Source organism: Delphinus delphis, chromosome 8 (genome assembly GCF_949987515.2).
Source record: "Delphinus delphis chromosome 8, mDelDel1.2, whole genome shotgun sequence".
Classification (NCBI taxonomy): Eukaryota; Metazoa; Chordata; class Mammalia; order Artiodactyla; family Delphinidae; genus Delphinus; species Delphinus delphis.
This window is the reverse complement of record NC_082690.1, coordinates 44,155,628-44,175,871: the sequence shown is the minus strand read 5'-3', so window position 1 is coordinate 44,175,871 and position 20,244 is coordinate 44,155,628.

Sequence of the window (20,244 nt, the reverse complement as noted above, 5' to 3'; positions counted from 1 at the left end):
AGAAAGTTATTATCTATGAAATGATTTTAAGAGCATATACCTGTGGTGGTAGGCCTAGTAATGGCTCTCCTTAATATCTGGAATCTGTGAATAAGTTATATTACATGAGAAAAGAGACTTGCATGTGTAATTAAGGCTATAGATAGGGCAATTATCCTGGCCTATCTGGGTGGGGCCAGTCTAATTATTATTAGAGCCCTTAAAAGCAGAAAACTTTCTTTGGCTGGATTCAGAGAGTTGCAGCAGGAGGCAGAAATTATGCAACATAAACAAAAGTTGGATTTCAAGTGTGAGAAGAATATGATGCATCATTGTGAGTTCTGAAATATAGGGGCTGTGTATGAGGACTGGAGAATTGCCTCTAGGAGCTAAGGGGCACTCCTCCCAGACAGAAAGCAAAGAAATTGGGACCTTAGTCCTACAACCACAAGGAATTATACTTGACCGACCCTCTGAGTGAGCTTGGAAAGGATTCTTCCCCAGAGCCTATAGTAAGAAACATGTCCATGTGACACCTTGATTTTAGCCCTGTAAGACCCTTAGACTTCTGACCTGTAGAAAACGTAAGATAATATATTTGTGTTTGAAGCTGCTAAATTTTTTTTTTTTTTGCGTTACGCGAGCCTCTCACTGTTGTGGCCTCTCCTGTTGCGGAGCACAGGCTCCGGACACGCAGGCTCAGTGGCCATGGCTCACGGGCCTAGCCGCTCCGCGGCATGTGGTATCTTCCTGGACCAGGGCACAAACCCGTGTCCCCTGCATCGGCAGGTGGACTCTCAACCACTGCGCCACCAGGGAAGCCCTGAAGCTGCTAAATTTGAAGTAATCTGTTATGGCAGTAATGGAAAACTAACATGCCTGGTTTGTCTATGCTGCTTAAATTTTTTATGGGAGCATGATTGACAGGAGAATTGGATATAAAATGGAGAAATTCCATAAGCAAATTTTATTCCCCTATGTAAACAATATATCCACACACATTTCCCCCCCACCCCCCAAAAAAAGAAAACGTCACAGATTGTAACTTTTAAACCAGAGTGTATGATAATGAGGAAGAAGAAGGACTTTAATTGGGTGCTAAGTCTGACAACATCAGACTTCTCCAAGGGAAGAATGTTTGCCTGTGCCTTGTGCTTGCTGTATCTTTTCATTTATTAGTAAAATTGTTACTGAGATTCATGTGAATCTGATTTGACAATTAAACCATTTATGCTCCCATACAGCTACATCCTCCTTTTTCACAGCAGCTCTTTTCATTGTAAATCTCTATTTGTATCATATAATAGTATATTCCATAAGTTGAAATTGATTTCATATTAATATTTATTTTTAATTAACTTTTATTGGGTTACAGTTGCTTTATATATTAATATTTAAACTTCAGTTTTTATTCCTATTGATTTTATTATTGTTTTTTTTAGATATATCTTTAGCCATCCTTTTGTTTTTGATATTTCTAAGTCACTATTTTCAGATGTCTCACATGTGGCATATAGTTGCTTTATTTTCAATGCAAAAGTATGCTTTTCTATTAATATGTGTTTTTACTATTTGCATTTACTAGTATAATAAATGTTTTGCCTAATATGTTTGTTTTCTGTTTTAATATTTCCTTGCTATCACTTTGCTTTGAATCTGTAGTTGTCTTATTGTTTTATTTTTTGTTTCCCTCTCCTTAAGATAATTTTGAGGTTTACAGTTTTTTAAAACATGAATCTTTGTAATTTTAAGTAAAATAGGCAAGGCATTGTGCATTTTCCTAATTCTACAATTGAAACAGTGATTATTGATTCTGCAGGAAAAGATGAAAGAACTTTCTCATGACATAATATTACAAAGAATATTGGCATAAAAATTACTTTACTAGAGATGTAATTTGAGTAGAATCTCTTGACTTTCATATTTGTCATTAATGTCAGTTGACTGCAAGTTATTTTTCTAAAAAAAAAAGCAAGTGAGAACAGTTTGAAAGGTAATCATATGACATGAAGTTTTCCATTGCCAATATATTGACATACTACCTCTTATCATTAAGGAAGGAGGAATAACAATGTGGTAATATGTAAGTTGGCTCCTTTTCAGTACATCAAATGAGAGACATATTTTGAATTTACTTTGGCATTAAGGAAATGTTTCCTACATTAACACACTAGATTGACTTCCCTGATTCTTGGTTTCTCTAGGATCAATCTCTCAGGTGATAAGAGTTATCAGAAAATATGAAAAGTCTGGGCTAACATTATCTACAGTTTCAATGCCAAAACGTTGTCTTTCAGGATGTAGTTCATATCATTTTTTTATAGCCTCCACCTGCTCAGCTTACGGATGCCAAAGGAAGGCACTATAATTTACTAAAAGTAACTTTTCAGAGAAAGTCTAAATAAAATTCCAAAACACAGATGCTGTTTAGAAATCTTCAATGTTTTCTCATTGCCTGTAAGATAAAATATAAAATCCTTAATATATTTAAAAAATACTTCTTAAGAAGATATTTCAATCACATTCCCAGTTATTCCCACTTATTTATTTTAAAATTCCACCACATCAAACTACTCACCCTTCCTTGTCATACATTTTCACACCCCTCTGCTTTTATCCATGCTATTTCCTCTGTGTAGAATGCCCTTTTCTTTATCTCTTCATGTGAATTCCTATAAATCCTTTAAGAGCCAACCCTATGAAATCTTGGCTCACCCAAAATTAATTCATTTTTTCCTTTATGCATTCATATCACCTTTCTTACACTTTTCTTTTATGCACATACGTATTCTGTGTCTCCCTCATTGCAATATAGGGCAAAAGTTATGTGTTCTTCATTTTGTCTCCATCACAACAACAGAAAGCCTGTCCCTGATATATATTACTTATTTAAATGGAATACATGAGTGTGTTTATTGTGTTAGCACTCTTCACTCTGCTCTGTGCACCAGGAGCCTGAACTTTTTTGACTGTATCAATTGCCTCCATTGCTTTCTGACATCTACCTTGATTCTCTGATTAATGAATGAAGAAGACTGAGAGAGAATTAGACTTCCCTCACCTTTTTGTTCCATTCAGGTCCTTAATGAGGTTGGGAAGAAATAATACTAATTTGGGACAGATGGCACAATAACACCACCACCAACAACCACTGTGCTTACAACGTTATCTAATTTCATCCTTTTATATAAGACTTTAAGGTGTTTTTATCCTAGTTTTATAGTTGAGAAAATTGGGGCTCAGTGTCAGTAAAAACTGGATAGTGTAGTAACCTGTGGTACAAGCTGGCTATGTCCCTTACTAGCTTTGAAAATTTGTATGCCACTTAAGCTCTAAAGGATGCAATATGCTCATCTGTGTCAAGAATTTAAGTGACTTCGAAGTGTCATTTCAACTTTAACATGTCCATATTCTAATTGTAACTATATCCATGCTGAGCTGTTTCCCTTTACTGTGGTTGAATTTATAATGATGGGCATGTTCATCATAAGTACAATATCATTACATATGCCATTAATCTTCATTATCTATTATACTACACCTAAGGGGTAACAATAAAGGTTTTATTTTATGATACCTTGCTCAACTAAAACACTTGTGAGATGTTAATTTTATACCATGAATATTTTTTTTTGTGAAGGAAAATCAAAGAAACAACTCTAAAAGACTTAACAAGTTTAATGGAATTCCTTTCACAAAGCAAAGTCACCAAAGCAATAAAGAAATGGTGTCAAGTCAATAGAAAAAAAAATCATCTTATTTTTATGAGAGTGAGCAAATGATTCTGCTAAGTCATGGAAGAATAGGCATCAACTGTTCTGACAGGTCAGTTATGGTGCTGACCACCCAGAATTTCTAATAATTTTTAATTGCAAATGTAGAAAATGTTGCAACAATCTATTCTTTAACAATATTTTTAGAAATTTTTATTAAACATATTGCATCAGGTATTATTTCACTTTTATACTATATATATAATATATATGTTTATTGAATCTGTTTTATTTTGCTCAGATACTGCAACCTCTGCAGCTTCAAACATTATATTATTTAATACATTGCTTCTGTTTTATTTTACTCAAAACCTGCAACTTCTATAGCTTCAAACATATTATTCAGTACATTAAAATAGAAACCATAGACCTCCCTTCTATGATCAAATATGTATATATTTATAAAATTTCAACCTTCTTAAGTATTATTTTCTCTAAATTAGGTTTTATTTAATTCATGTATTTAAATTATCAACAGGTGTCTTGTATTTCATTTCAATATTTTTTAAAGTATTATAGCATGTTGGTTGTTTCCTTATATGCTTTTGTTAGGGAAGCACAAGGAAGGGAACGAGTATTTTGAGTCCTGTTATGTGTCATATATTGTGCTAATTTACCCCTTATGCATCTAGATAATCAGATTCTTGAATTGTTTAATTAGTATTAACATAGGAAACATTTCACTTTGATATCTGATTAAATTAGTATTACCAAGACTGAAATTATGTATATAAAATAAAACACTAGCATATAGACTATGTGCCAATTCAATTCAAATCAACAAACACTCACTGAGTAACTTCTAATATGTTGAATCCCACATTGTTATAATTTGAGATTCCAGGATATGGCTAGAAAGGACCATCACAAAATTTTGTAATATATTTATTTAAGAACCTCACATTTCCAGCCTAGATGTCAGTTTTCTTCCTCTAATAGGAAGCTGAAATCACCTCCTTTACAAAGCTCTGCAAAGCTCAAACTCATCTTTGGAGTAACCATTCATTTAGCCCTTCCTGACTTCAAACAAAAGGTAGATGTCCCTGTCTAAGCCAAACCTCTCTTAAAAGTCCTCTCTTATCTTTGCTGCTTAATGTAATTCTGAGGCTGGACCATAACAGTCACTTCTCTAAAAGCTGGGTTGTTTCCATGTACACCTGGGAATCAGAGTGTTCACTCATCTTTGAAGTCCTCAAGAGGCATTCTCTTTCATTTACATTGTCCCAAAAGATACCTTTCTAAGTTATATGATCATTCTTTTTGCTTAAAATCCTTGGATGCTTCCACATTGCCTAATGATAGAATGCAGACTCCTCAGCATGTTGTGTGCTGTTTTCTGGTCTTACCTCTGTCAAAGCAACAGTTACACCAGACAAAGTTAAACAGACAAGGAAGACTTTATTTAAGATTACTACAATAAAGGAGAAAGGCCAGAACTCAGTCTGAGCTCAACTCCACTGAACCAAAGGGCTGCAGTTTTCAAGGGCTGGATTTGGAGGAGTTATAGGCCGTCTGTTGCTAATTGACTTTACCCAAAGGAAGAGTAAACTTTCTTGTATCTTCAAGATGGGAGATATTTTTACAACTTGGAGCAAGATACCTGTCAATACTAAGCTCCTACCTACCCTCCCATAGAAAGAGGGAGATAGGGGTGCTGTCTTTCTTGATGATTGCATTTCAAAGGGACAGCTCCAGGTCCCTGAGAAAGACAGTTCTGAGTTGAAAAACTGGCAGGAAGCTTTTATAAAAATTTACATCTCAAAGGAGCAGAGAGTAAATTTACAATTATAATTTTCTAAGGTAAAATCTCTAAGAAAAGGGAGGTCAAGGGTCTAGAGTCTGGAAGAAGATGGTCTCTAGTTTCTTCAAGTTGAAGGAAATGTTAAGGCTGTCTTCATTACCTCTAAATCCCCACTTTGCATTTCTTAAGCTCATCTGGTTACCATTCTCTGAATATGTTACATGCTCTCTTATTTTATTTTATTTTATTTTATTTTAATCTATCTATCCATCTAATTTTAATGTCAGGGTTGTACAAAATGCTTTTCTTTGAGTGGTAGAATTCTCTTCAAAAACTTTCATTGCTCTAAAGGTATAGTATACAGCCTTCAACATGGCCTAGAAGTGTTCCCTATCTGATCCTGACTAGGGTTTCAGCTCATCTTATATAACTCTCCTCCAATACTCTGCTCTAGAACAAGGTTTTTTGTTGTTGTGGATGGTTGAGTGTGTTCTTCTTTTTACCAGATGATCTTTGTACCTACACTGATCTTTCTTGATTTCATCCTTCACTTTGTCTAATTAATTCCACCAAACTTAAGCAGGGTAAATTTGGGTTCTGTCTTATATGTTTTTACAGATCCTCATTCTTTGTTTTTCATAAAATATACTTCAGTTGGTAATTATATATACATTCTTTAATGTACATTTGAATCATTTCTGTCTCCTGTAATGGGTTATAATGGATCAGGGACTGAATATGTTGATAAAAATGATATTCCTATTGCCTAGCCCAGTGCCTGGAACATAGGAGTTCTCAGAAAAAAAAAAATAAGTAAATAAATAAATGAAAGAGTAGATAAATAAATGAGTGTGAATTTTCAAGAGTCAAGTTGAACATTATTTCTTGGTTAAATCTTTTCTCCCCCTTTAGAGGCAGTAAAGTGTTCATCTGTTTTTCTATTGATCATTGTTAATAAATACAAAATAGTATTCATTGTATTGATTGTGTATAAGCCAGTCTCCCCCTTCACTAGCTTATGAATGCCTTAAGAGTAGAAGCTTTTTGACTTAAATTTGTATGTTTCTCAGCTCTTAGAGAAATTCCTGATAAGTAGTTCAAGTAGAAAAAAAAGCCTTCAATGAATTAATAAGCATTTATTAAGCACTTACAGTACCCAATATTAGGACAGTGTGATATCTGTTGACCTGGTATTTATAAGCACTGTGGAAATTTGAAATTATTTTAAATTAGTATTTAAAATGTATGTTTCATCAGTACATACTGAAAATCTTTGAAAGAATACTCTTACTGATATAAAAATACTCAATTACTGCTTAATGCCTCCTTAGTTATATTAGAAAGAGAAATTTAGAGAATATTTATGACTGAGTGACTACATATATGTAATAAACAAAATGTCTAGCCAAATAGAGAAAGGCTGTAATTGAATTTAAATCTGTATAATCTTTATTCCTTGTCATAATCATAGATTCAGTGTTGATTATTAGCAATTTAGTTATAGATGGTTAGAGATAATACAGAAAAAGAGAGACTGTTCATTGGTATGCTAAATTTCCCAAGAGTGTAAGCTTTATCTCAATGCTAATGATGACCCCAAATCTTCTAAGATATGCCTGTGTTTGCTGAGACCATAAAACTATCTTTGTGATGGAAAATTGAATTCTGTCACTTAAACTATTTTATAAATAGATCAGTTTTAAGATAATCTGTCTGCAAATGAGCTCCTTGTCATTTTTTAACTTAAATATATCTCTGTATCTCTCTATGTATCTCTCTAATATAATTTTATTCATTGGGGAGATAATATTTTTATTGGCTCTTCCCCACTGTTTAAAGAAATAAAAATGTATCACCTATGGTAGATCTGAATGAAAATACAATACCAAATTTAATTTTATCAAAACATGTTGAGAAGACAAAATTTAACATAAAAATAATCAATGAACTAAAAAATACTATATTTATTTAAAATATAGATAAGTTTAATAGTAGTTAAGAGAAAAGAAATACCACTACAGAGCATAAATTTTAGAAAGATTTCTTTAAATGTTTGAGGTATATCTTGAAGCATCGGAGAAACATCTGAATTGCAAGTAAACATTTTATATTAGGTTGGACAACCCCCCCGCCACAAAACTACAAGTTAAAATATACTGTGATATGATGCTGGAAAACTACACCGGGTGCAGCAGGGAGCCTCCAGTTACTATGCTGTGAGCAAAACATAGGAAGATTAAGATATAAACAGTGGCACAGCTTTAACTAAATATTGTTTTAAGGCACAAACTCAAGATTCATCATCTGTATAGTGAAGATTATTCTGTACTCACTGGTCTTTTCAACCACTGCTACCAGAATTAATAATGGTATCATTCAGGCAAGAGGTTTTTCTTATCTGTTCCTTAATTTTTGCTTTTCTCTTTTCTGCTTTTCTGTCCATTTTTTGTCCTTTATTTTTTAAATGTGTTTCATTCTTCTTAATTACAAAAGTTAAATAGACATAGTGTAGAAAATTTGGAAAGTCCAGAAATTTGTAGCAGAGAAGTTAAAAATGACATAGTTATGTATTAAGGTGACCTTCATAGTTGTTTTGGTGTGTTTCCTTATAAACTTTGTGTTTAAGCTAAGCATATTTACATAGTTTCTGAAAAAGAGGAAGATAAGTGTTGTTCCTGATAATATAGCTATCCTTTGATAGTTAGCAGAGCATTAAAATTAATAAACATACACATGTGTATGAGCACACATACATACACACCCAGCCACACATGAATTACATTTCCTCCCATCTCCCTCTCAGCTGCAGGTGATGGGACATGAGAATGCCAAGTTTCCATATCTGTTCTTTTCCCCCCAGTACTGAGATGTGTTGTCTCTGAATGTGTGCAGAAAGAAAGAAAATCTTTGGTGAGAAATGGGGCAGTTGCTGCTTAAGAAAGCAGTATTCCTATAGAGCGTTTCTGGTTGATTTAGAAACACATTTTTTTAGTTAGGGGAAGAGAACTGGGTTGAGTAAAACCAAAGCTTACCTCTTTCTTGATTGGCGTTCTAGGTCAGAAGTTGAAGTATATAAAAAGAGGCCAGTAAAACTTGCCCCTAGTAGACATTATCCACTGACATTGATGAATTAATGACTGCTAGCCTAAGTTTTCAGTGCTAATGTGTTTCATTGTTTCATATTTCTAATTATTTAGTGTGATACAGAGACATGGTACATTAGAGATTACTGCATTTATATTGTCTTAACCTAGTTGTACTGTTGTTTTTCCTTTTTTTGTTTGTTTTTTTTTTGCAGTACACAGGCCTCTCACTGTTGTGGTCTCTCTCGTTGTGGAGCACAGGCTCCGGATGCACAGGCTCAGTGGCCATGGCTCACAGGCCTAGCCGCTCTGCGGCATGTGGGATATTCCCGGACCGGGGCACGAACCCGTGTCCCGTGCATCGGCGGGCTGACTCTCAACCACTGCGCCACCAGGGAAGCCTTGTTTTTCCTTTTAAAGAAGAACTAGTTTAATGATTTTTTTTATGAGAAATCCTTTTTCACTTTAGATAATGGAAGGTTTTTTAAAGCCTCATCAATCATAATTTTGAAAAGACTCCTCAAATATTATTTTAGTTAACTAGAAGATCAGAATTCAGGAAGATGGTCTCATAATAAGTTTTCAGGTGTCTAGTCTCTACTCATAAACATCTTTAGAAAATTAATTGCCTTTTTTTCAGCTTAGCATATAACCTTACTGGCCTCCCATAAGATTAGATGTTCAAAATAGGTGAATTTTATAATTATCTCTCAAACATTTTTTATTTCTCTTCAGTACAGAACAGTTTCTGCTTCTTGAGAAGTTAAAGGACAGATGACACTCTGGAGTAAAAATTGACAAATTCTATCAACAGCAACTTATTTTTGCTCTGCTTATGAAGTTTAGGTTATATTCTCTCACTTTCATCATTCCATTACACCAAGTACTTAAGTTTTGGTCCACTTTCCATAATATTCTTTTTGGAAGTTTAGTGAGCTTATTTAGATGTTTATGAGTTCCTTTAAGGGTGTACTAGAGAGTTTTTGCTTTTTATGGTTTGCATTCTACATTTCTCTACCTGGCTCTGTGGCTAAGAGTTTGAGCAATATGGGTTCTGTGTCTTTTTGATTCCAATTGGTGTTAGCCAATGGGGGACCTGGCAGGAGATTAGATGAAGGGGAAAAAAGTGAAATCAACATACTTATTTTCCTAGCTCCATCACTTCTAGGTCAACTCAAGCTAGTTGTTTCATCTACATTGAAGGATAAAGCTTTTATCAAGTGCATATTCTATATAAGTGTACTGGGTTTAATAGTGTCCACCTCAAATTTATGTCATTCCCAGAACCTCAGATGTGACCTAATTTGGATTTAAGGTCCTTGTAGATGTAATTAGTTAAGATGGTGTCATATTGGAGTAGAGTGGGCCTTAAATCCAATATAACTAGTGTGTTTATTAGAAGGGGAGAAGAGACACAGAGTCAGAAAGACATACAGGGAAGATGAACATGTGAAGATGGAGACAGATTGGAGGGACGCCTCTACTAGCTAAGAAACACCAGGTGTTGCCAATAACCTCCACAAGCTAGGAAGAGGCAAAGATAGATCGTCTCTAGAGCCTTCAGAGAGAACTTGGCCGTAATGATAACTTGATTTCAGACTTCTAGCCTTCCTATCTGTGAAAGAATATACTTCTGTTTTTGTTTTGTTTTGTTTTGTTTTTGCGGTACATGGGCCTCTCACTGTTGTGGCCTCTCTCATTGTGGAGCACAGGCTCTGGATGCGCAGGCTCAGCGGCCATGGCTCACGGGCCCAGCTGCGCCACGGCATGTGGGATCTTCCCAGACCATGGCACAAACCCGTGTCCCCTGCATCAGCAGGCGGACTCTCAACCACTGCGCCACCAGGGAAGCCCTATACTTCTGTTTTTTTATAGCACTCAGTTTCTGGTAATTTCTTATTGCAACCCTAGAAAACTAATACAACCACTATCTTCACCAGAAGTCAAGTAATTTCTTTCTTCCCTTGTCTCTTTGGGCCCAAGAACTGTAACACTATACTTCAAATTAATGTCCTATCCTTTGTGGTTTCCTGACATTGCTACTGTTGTAAATTTACAAGGAAACCTTTCTCAAATTATCTTGTGTACCAAGATCTTAAGTGTACCATCTGCTTCTTAACAAAATCCTAATTATTAAGTAATTAGTCCCACGAGTGGCCAGAAAAAATAATCCATTGAATACATATTTGGAGATTATTTTGGTTCATATTTTCAAGCAATACTTTTCTTGCTAGAGAGAATGAAGCTTCACCTAATCCTTACCTCTGGTGGCAGTATGGGATGAAGTACAGATGGAGAACAAGCTTTGGGAGATCACCTGGCAACAAATCATTGTGGCAACATTGGTGATTATAAAAATTGTCTAATCACAATTACTTTTTGGGTTAGCCCTAGAGATCATATATCAGTAGAAACAGAAGTTAAAAACTATTAACATGTAATTAAGAATATGTATTGAAAATCAGAATGCCTCAATGGCAGCTTTAAAAGAACCTGTCATCTCTCATATGAGGACAAAATCCAGAAGATGATTGGAAGGAATACAGACTTGAAATACCAGTTATGTACTTAATTCCAGCATCTCTCTTACACTAATATATGGGTACTGCTGAAGGAGCAGCAGGAACTTGAGACTTGGAATTGTTATGTGTGTACATTCATGGATGAAACTAAGAACTTCGAAACTCAGTGTTTTCTTGAATGTCTTTTGTCATTGCAGACAACATCTTCTCCCATCGAAGGAATAGTCTTATATATTTAAAAACATTTTAATGGATGTACAACATGTGGAAGCAAGCATTTATCCTCAAGACCCAACCCACTACCTCAATATTATCCCTAGGCCCATCCTTGACAGGGGTGCATTCACTTAGGATTTGTATTTAATTGGCAGCTTCAGCACTTGGGACTAACATTAATAGTTAATTTGGTTGGATAATTGAAGCCTAGTTGCAATGGTGGCCTTTAGTTAATGAGGCCTTTGTGCCAGAAGTTTCTTGTCATACTGTAGAGAAAGGTATCTGAAAGCTACAGGAAATGAATATGTTGGAATGAAACTGTTATAAGGAACCTGCTCAGCTACTCCTGGACTACACTTTCTGTCAGTAAGAGAGGTCATATCTTCATTAGAATTAAAAAATATTTTGGCTAAAATATATGTATATATTGGCTAGGGAGTACCAATCTCTGGTGGTTCTCCTCTGTAGGTAAGAAATAAAATGGGAAAGATGGTGATAAAAGGTGCTAATGGAGCTGAATTCCATGAATTTAACAGGAAAAAATGGAATCTCAGAATGACAGAGCTTGATGGCATTGCTTGAATACCACAATTGAAGTAGAAGCAATTAATAAAATAAGCTACAACAATTCCAAGGGAACCAGACTATTTCGACACATAGAGACTTGTGACAATTTATTTTATTTTAATCCAGGATCCTGAAAATAAAATAAATGGGCAATAGGTATGGTTCAGCTTGACAGATACAGGTGGAAATTCTAGATCTTCTGGTCAGAAATCCTAATATAGCTAATATTGTGGGGATTAAGGTACTCTCTTCTTGTGTCCAGGCTTAAGCCAGTTCACACATCTAGCACTACTTACAGAAGGAGACTGAGTCCCTTTATGGAAAACCCTACAATAGTAATATGATTAGGTCTTTAATCTTCATCTTGACTTTTCCAAAAGGATATACAATACCAAGTTAACTGCACACTGGAAAAAGAAAACCTCCAGACGTTCCTGGAGTTGCTTTTATTGACTTAGATCATGTACTTATCCTCAAAGTCCCCAAATGCCATAAGCCATGAGTTAGTGTAGTCAAGTAACATTTGAAGAGTTGACCTAAGTCAATTTAAAAGGGCTTTAGTGGGACCATGGATGTATCCTGTGGTTATTTGCCCAGTCCCAGAAAGTACAGCAGGGAAAAAATGTACTTAGTTACTGTAGGATCTTCGTACTTCTCATTAAACCGTGTAATGAGGATGGAAAAATTATAATTATGGTGATAAAGGTATGAAAATCTTCTATATGAATGTCCTCTCAGGATGTTAAACTAACAGTAATATTATATCCCTTGGAAAAATTGCTAAAACTATTGCCATTAACTTGAGAAATGTGGTGATTCTTACCACATCCACATTGACTAGCCTGTTTGGCCATTTAAAAAGTCAAAGTTATGGAAAATAATGGTAGAAAATTAAATAAAAAGCACATATCCAGTTATTGGTATCAATTATATCTGTGATTCTGGATGTGGTAATTTCACCGGAGAAAATCAATAGAGTCCCTGACACATGGTACGTAGATAATGATTTAGAGTATACATTTATTTTTGCAATTCCCACAACAACAAAAAATTAGAAATAAATTGAATTTATATAGTAAAGCCAAACATATAGCTTTAGACTCTTTAACCAGAACTGTCATCCTGGTTTCTATCCTGCTCCATCCTACCTTGTTATCCCAGGGAATAACTTGCCGATCCATTTAAGAAATGAAACAGAAACCACAAACATTCAAAATGAACTATGACTCATGGAAAGATAAACTTTACCAAAGCATGATATGAAATACAAGCTATCTAAGCTCAATTTTAAAAAAACACTTTGTTTTAACACCAAGTAATTCAGATCAAGAGGCTTCAAAAAAATAATGTAACATAATATCATAACAAGAGTGAGTCCATATGGTTTCATGTATTTCAAATATCGAGTACACAATGCTCCATAAATTATTATAGTTTAAAAATTCTGGCCAATCAGTGCCCTAAAGCTAAAGGCAAAATTGACAGATATGTTGATTGCAGCCTTGTGAGAGCTCAAGCAGGTGATCTATGTCTATGCCTGGAACCCTAAACCAAGGAAATTATGAGGTAATAAATACGTGTTGCTCTAAGTTCCTAGGTTTGTGATAAATTGGTATGCAGCAATAGAAAACTGATAACAGATTTTGGTACCAGAAGTGAGATGCTGTGATAACAAAGATCTAAACAGGAGTGACTTTGGAGCCAAGCAATAGACTGAGGCTGGAAGAATTTTGAGGAACATGATAGAAAGCCTAAATTGCTTTGAACAGAGTTTTAGTAGAAATTTAGACTGCAGCTGAGGGTTCAGAAAGAAGTGAGAAACAGGTTATTGGAAACTCAAGGAATGGGGGATCATTGTTATGTAGCAGCAGAAAACTTAGCAAAATTTTCTCCTGAAGTTATGTGAAAATCAGAACGTTTAAGTGGAATTTGGTTATAAAACTAAGGAGATTTCCAAGAAATTTGTTGAAGGTGAAATTTGATTCCTTCTTAGTGCTTATAGTAAATTGAGAAAGGAGAGAGATATTGAGGGAAGACTATTAAACAAAAAGAAAATAGGAGTTAACAGTTTTGCAAATTCTCAGTCTCTCCATACGGAAAAAGATCCTAACATTAAAGGATTCACTATCAGGAAAGAATACTCTAGAGAAAAGGCTGAAATTTTAACTGCATAACATGTTGTTAAAACCTCAGCAAGATAAAAAGTTCAGAGTATTCAGTCACATAAAGGGTTCTCACAAGATTAAGGGTATGTCTCACAAATCCTCTCAAAGTATAGGACCTCTAGGAAGCCTAAGGACATTTTTCCTCATTAGAAAAAATGTTACCTAAAAAAAAGTCTGTAAGTGTGGCATTTGTCTAGTGAGGTGAACTCCAGTGAAATCTATGGGAGACCTACAAAGTTTCTGAGAAATTTACTTCAGCAAAAACTACCAGCTTGGACTGAAGAGGGCAGAAAGTGTACAAAGTAAAAAGAGACTGTTGAAGTCCCAAAATTCTACTGGAAACAATCAGGCTGATAAGATTCCTTCACAAACACATGCTATCTTTAATTAAAAAGGAAGTATGACACAAAGGACACACCAAGAGCCCAAACTGTAGAACTGAAAAGCAGAGTGCATTATTCCCAGGCTTTGAAAACTAATCAAGGAACTACGGGTGGACTTTGCATGGCTGGATGTGGGAAATGCCAGAAATGTACCAGTGATTCTTTTTTACTTTTACTTTTCTCCATTTTTGAACCAAAAAGACTACAGCTATTATACTATGCCTGTCCCACTATTGTATGTTGGGTGTGTTTGAGCAAGACAGCTTTTTCCTTAGGTTCAAAGGTGCATAGGTGGAGAGGAATTGTATCCTCAGAGCTGTACTTAATAGGTTATACCCAGAAGCCTCGTGTGTACATGGACCAGATACATAACCAGTGAGATTATGCACTTTGAGCAAATGCTGAAGCCGGGGTTAGACTGTAGGAACTTTGGGAGGGGGTAAATGTATTTTGCATGTGGGAGGGTTATGAATCACTGCAGGCTGGATGGTAGACTATGGCAGATAGCTTCTATAGTAACCCTCAAGAACTCCAACCTCTTGATGTTCACATTTTTGTTTTTCTAGTTCTGAGATGTAGGGGGGCATTTACAAAGACTGGGGAGAAGCATCCACATGTTAAGAACTTCCCCAGCTCCAGCTGTCTTCCAAGAAAGAAATGAAGACCTCAGATTACAGTCACATGGAGCTGAATTTTGTAAACCACCTGAAAGAGCCTGTAAATGGGTTCTCCTCAAAAGCTTCCAGGTGAGAACCCAGGCTGGTCAACATCTTCATTTTGACTTTGTGGGACCCAGAGCAGAGAAACTAGCTGACCCATCAGACTTTTGACCTACAGAAAAATGAGATGATAAATCTGTGCTTTTTAAGCCACTAAGTTTGTGATAATTTTTTTATGGCAGCAATAGAAAACCAAAAGAGTATATGAATGAGAAGAAAGAGGAGGGAGGGCAGGTATAAAAGACATAAATCCTGTTCATAAAATAAGATGAAATCAATGTATAGTATAGTGATAAATCAATAAATGCTACAAACTTTTTTATCTAGATATGTGGAAATAAATATCAGGAAAATATAATAAAATATAAACATATTTTAAAATAATATAAAGTATTAAAAGTGATTGTCTCAAGAGATCAGAACTACAGTGATAGGAATGTCTAAGACTGCTATTCATTGTAAGACTTTTAATATTATTTGACTTTCAAATGGATATGTGTAAATCACATTAATAACTTTTTGGAACTATGTTAATAGGGGCTATCTCTCAGTGTTTCAGATAATTTTTTTATTTTAGAATAGTTTTGTATATCTTCAGGTTTTTAAAAATGGATAATTATTACTTTTATAATCAGGAAAAACGTTTAAAAATTTCTAATGCTCATTTTGTTCAGAGGCACATTTTAAAGTGATATAACAATATTTATTTCTCTATGAGTGTGCTATAAATTGCATACATATATTTTCATATATTTTCTTAGCCAGGATATCTGATGATATTATCTAGTACCTAACACAGGTAGCATGGTAATTTCTCAATAAATATTCATTGAATAAATATTAATGACTATCAATATCATTTGAAGCACTCTCATATACAATTAAAACTTGTACTGAATTGTATTTTTTGAAGTACTTCTTTAAGTTGCTTTTCATATTTTGCCTACTAATCTTTTACTGTTGGCATGGTTAATTTGTTAGTATGAACCTCTTCATTTAGATGAGGGAAGATAAAACCAGAAAGGTGAAACAACCTTACTGAGATCACACTAGAGGTAATCAGTTGAAAAATTGAGATACAAACCCAAACTATCTGACTGCTATACTAGAGGTCTTTGTGGTATATCATCTGAAATATCCTTTTATTCAGAATTTGTGTCATTACTACATTGCCTTTTACTTTTTTCAAGGAAATATATTATAAAAAATTGGAAATTTGGTCAATTCTTACGTGATGGTGCTAGTATTTCCACATACCCCTTATCATAAATTATATAATCAACTCAGCAAAATTAATAACCATGGCAATCTCTCCTTACTTCTGCAAATATTTCAATCCTGGATCCATTGATAATGGTGATTTTTTTATAGCAGGCTGTGAACTGGCAAACCATCAAGAGTACTAAAGTCAGACTTCTTTCTTGGTTGTTTTTTATTTCATTTCTTCATTCTATTTTATGAGATTGGTTTATGTTATTTGATTTCTCATTAAATTTTATATTTGTGGGTTTATTTTATGATTTCCCTGAGGTGCCAAGACGCCCTTGCTGCAAGTGATAGGAAAAAGATGGATAACTTTGAGGAAACAGTTTATCTGATAAAAAATTGTGTGTATGTGATTTTCTATCAAGAACATTCTGTTATATTTATTGTTTTAGGACTAATCTAAGGATCACTATGTTCTAAATTCTGTCTGGCTCTTTTTAAACCATTCTTTATGTCACCTATGTACCAAAAATACAATTAAGATTTTATAAATGCTTTTCATTTCAAATTTTACTATTTATGACTAGGACTTATATGAGCAAACCATAACTGCAAAACTAGGGTGGAAACTAGTTGGATCTCTTGGAACATTGTTACTCGTTTAATAAAACAATAATAATAATATTAACCCTCTATTCTTCATAAGGCTGTTATGAGAGTCAAGTTAGAAAATTAATGAAAGTGTATGGAAATGGGAAAATATTGCTATTGTAATTGTTTTCTCTTTTGTACTGGAACACAGTGTACCTGGTGGTGATCATTATTTGCATGTGAAGTTATTCCACAGTGTTCAGCTGATCCTTTCTGGCTTTTCTTTTACACAGTGCCCATGGAAGATATTTGGTTTTGCTTTATAATGATAAGCATGATAGTTCACAAGGCTACTGTAGTTTGTGACTCAATATTTTAAAAACACCAGGAGAATTGAAAAGAGGTATACCAGTGATTCAGTGGTTCACTATTGTACAGTGAACACTGGTAGAGACATTGAGTTATAGCAGAGAGTCTATGTATCTTGTAGGATCTATAGATGAATACATAAAATGTTGTGGACTTACACTATTTTTAAAATTTATGTAGGTGCTATGTGAACAATAAGATAAAAATTAATATAAAATTATTTCTTTACTTCTAGTAGCTTTTGTATTATATTTTCTCAAAATAAGTAAAATGTAAATATATAATGATGGATGATAAAATCATTTTATATTAGAATGTGGTCTTTCTGCTTGTAAGAGAAATTCTTAACCTGGAATCTACAAAATTCTGTAAAATGTGTGTTACATATGTGTGTGTTTGTTATGGATTCTGTGGAGAATCCATATCTTTAATTCAGTTCTTTAAAATATGAAGTCCACTGTTCTGTAAATTTGGAATGACTAAACTACCCAATACCTGCTTTCTTTTCTCAGGATGTGAGATGGGAAAACGTATGACATTAGTTAAAAATGACATATGGGACTTTCAGCCCCATAACACTGAGAAAGTCATTCTTCCAATTCTCCCCATACTGAATTTAGGATAGAATGTTGTTAAAAGGCAGTAAAGATTCAGGGAAATGGGAAAAATAAAAAGAAAAGTAAGGTTAGATATAAAGATCAAACATAAGAAAACTAAATTAGCACTGTCAAAAGATTGGTAATCACAGTGTAGTGAAAGCTATGGGGAAATGATAAGCCTGTATTTTAATCTCAGCTCTCATAGAGACCCTTTCTTTGGGATTTTAATATTCCAGAATCTTTTGGTTGAAAGTGACAGAAACTCAGCTTTACTTAGCTTAAGCCAAAGGGGGTATTTTTTTTTTTTTAGATCACTGATATATTTTGTATGATTCTAAATCTTTTAAGTTTCTTGACATCTATTTTAAAGCTCAGTATATAATTTATTTGGTAAATGTTCAAAGTGCACCTGAAAAAAAGATCTTTCTACATTTATTGAGGGGATGATTGTATTAAATATCAAGTAAGTCAATTTGGTTGAAAATGTTGCTCAAGTATTCTATATCTTTAGTGATATTCTACTTGTTTTATCAATTATTATAAGAAGAGTATTGAAATTTCTGATTGGGCTTGTGGATTTTTAAATTTTTCTTTTTATTTATATTAATTTTTACTTCACGTATCTTGAAGCTTTGTTATATAATTGTGGATTTTTCTATTTCTTCTTGCAGTCTTGTCATTCTTTGATCCATGCATTTTGAAGTTCTGTTATTAGGTGTGTAATAATGTAACAATAGTAGGAGACTTATACTGCACTTTCAATATTAGATAAATCATCCAGACAGAAAATTAATAAGGAAACATAGAATCTGAATAACACTATAAACCAAACATATGTAGACATTTATTCTAACAGCACCAGAATATACATTCTTCTCAAATGCAAACAAACAGAACATTCTCCAGGATTGATCATATGTAGGGCCACAAGCTAATCTTAACAAATTTAAGAAGATTTACATCATATCAAGTATCTTTTCTTACTATAATGATATGAAACTGAAAATAAATAACAGGATGAAAATGAAGAAAAATCACAAATACATGACAGGTAAACAATACACTTTGGAACAACCAATGGGTCAAAGAATAAAGCAAAAATCATTTTGAGAAAAATGAAAATGGAAACACAACATACTAAAACTTATGGGATGCAGCAAAAGCATTTCTAAGAAGATTATGGTGATAAACACCTACATTAAGAAAAATGAAAAATTTCAAACAACCTAACTCTACACCTCAAGAACTAGAAAAAGAAGAAAAATAGAAGCCCAAAGTTAGCAGAAGAAAGGACATAACAATAAAAGAGTACAACTAAATGAAATAGAGACAAGAAAAGGTATAGGAAAAAAATCAATGAAACTAAGACATGATTTTTGAACAGATGAACAGAATTGACAAACTTTTAACTAGACTAAACAAGAAAAAAATAAAGGACTGAAATAAACAAAATTATAAATTAGAGAAATTAAGCAAACATGGGAGAAAAATTCATAACAATGAATTTAACAATGATTTCTTACATATGACATCAAAAGCACAAGGAACAAAATATAACATTTTTTTGTGATGAAAAGACTTAACAAACTAGGAATAAAAATATACTTCCTGAATATGGTACAGAGTATCTTTGAAAATCTTACAACTAACAACATTCTGAATGGTATGACTTCACTATAAGACCAAGAGCAAGACTGGGATATCCTCTCACCATTTTATTGAACACTGTGTTGAAGATTCTATCCAAGGAAATTGGGTAAGAAAAAGAAATGAAAAGACATCACAAGTGAAAAGAAAAATGTAAATATCTCTATTTGAACATGATATGATCTTATATACAGGAAATCATAATCATAAAGAAACCAATAAACACTATTAGAGCTAATAAAAGAGTCCAGCAAGGTTTCAGTATACATACTCAGTATACAAATATCACTTATATCTCTCTATACTAGCAATGAACATTCCAAAGCAAAATTTAGAAAACAATTGCATTCACAAAATCTTCAAAGATCATAAAATTTTTAGGCATAAATTTAACGAAAGAAGTACAAGACTTGTACACTGAAAACAACAAAACATTGTTGAAAGTACTTGAAGATATAAGTACATGGAAAGACATCCTGTGTTCCTGGACTTAATATTGTTAAAAGACAATACTCCCCCAATTCATCTATTGATTCAATAGAATCCTTATCAACGTACAGTTACCTTTTTTTTTTTTGGCATAAATTGTTCAATTGATCCTAGATTCATATAGCAATGCCTTATTAACATATTTTGAAAAGAAGAACAAAGTTAGAGGACTCACATTTTCTGATTTTATAACTT